Source organism: Galeopterus variegatus, unplaced genomic scaffold (assembly GCF_000696425.1).
Source record: "Galeopterus variegatus unplaced genomic scaffold, G_variegatus-3.0.2 Scaffold13, whole genome shotgun sequence".
Lineage (NCBI taxonomy): Eukaryota > Metazoa > Chordata > Mammalia > Dermoptera > Cynocephalidae > Galeopterus > Galeopterus variegatus.
Genome location: NW_007726124.1, coordinates 755,640 through 756,876, shown reverse-complemented (window position 1 = coordinate 756,876; position 1,237 = coordinate 755,640).

Here is a 1,237-nt window from a genome sequence, read left to right as displayed (position 1 = left end):
GGGGGGGGGGGGGGGCGCTACGGGGAGGCCGCTATTGTTGCTGCCAGTGCCCCTGGGACCCTCCAGGAGGCCGCTGCTGTTGCTGCTGTGGACCGAGCTTGTGTTGTCTGCCAACGGCTTCTAGGATCTTTCTCAATTACCTAGCGCAGACCTGAGTGTGAGGGTGTGGTGACCCAGTCTGTACAACAGGTTTGAAGGGTCTGTGGGTCCTAACCCCTAACCCAGACAATACAACTGGAAAATTTAGCATAACTAAAATAATGAAACATTTCGGCTTTAGCTTAGCTATTGCTGTAACCTGACAACAGGCATAGTCGTGTAGCTTGACAGGGATCACGTACCATCTTCATGTGCAGGGAGCTAATCACTGTTTACACTGTCCTTATTAAGGTCAGGGGCACAGTGCTGTAGTTGCAGGCATGTGTCATGAGGAAATCTGGTAGTTTTTCCTCAGTCATTAATTTGATTGCAGTAGTGATGGCAATAGCTAAAATCTTGAATGTGAGAATTTGTCCTTCCGGGTAGATTGTTATTGAGATTACATTTGGCACTTTTTGTTTTCATTATGCAAAACAAATACTTAAGAAATCTTTTACAGATATCTTTTAATATTTAGCAACTTGGATTAAATATATTCATAAACTAGCTGTGAAATTAGTGTTAATGTTGATCTGGGCTACAAATAGTTTGGAAGTTTGGACACTATGTAAAAGTACCGTGATTATATGAGGGTACTTCAATTCATATTATCTTTTATTTTTCCACAAACTTTTTGAAGTACTGTAAAGGCAAGTCTCTGGTGATAAGGCTTTAATCAGATTAAATTTGTGCTTAGTTATTTAACAAATACTAGGCACCCACTCTGTGTGGGTCCTATTCTTGGGGCTGGGGATACTGGGTGAATGAGAAAAGCAACACTGCTCTAGGAGCTTTTCCTTCTAGAGGGAGAAGACAGACAAAATAAATTCTATCATTTTTGATGCTATTTTAAGAAAGTAATAGAGAGCACCTATTGTTGTGATGATTTATGTGTGTCAGACTGTCTTCTGGTTAGTTTTGCTAATGATTTAGCTACAGGTGCTGTGATTTTGCAGGCCAGAAGAGCTGCCAGCTCTTAGAAAATTTTCCTTTGCTCCAGCTGGGGATAAAATCTGACGCTGAAGTAGAAAATTTTTTCCACCATTTTCCTTCAGGTAGGGCACGCATCTTCTTTCTTAAATGCCAAGTGGGATAATGA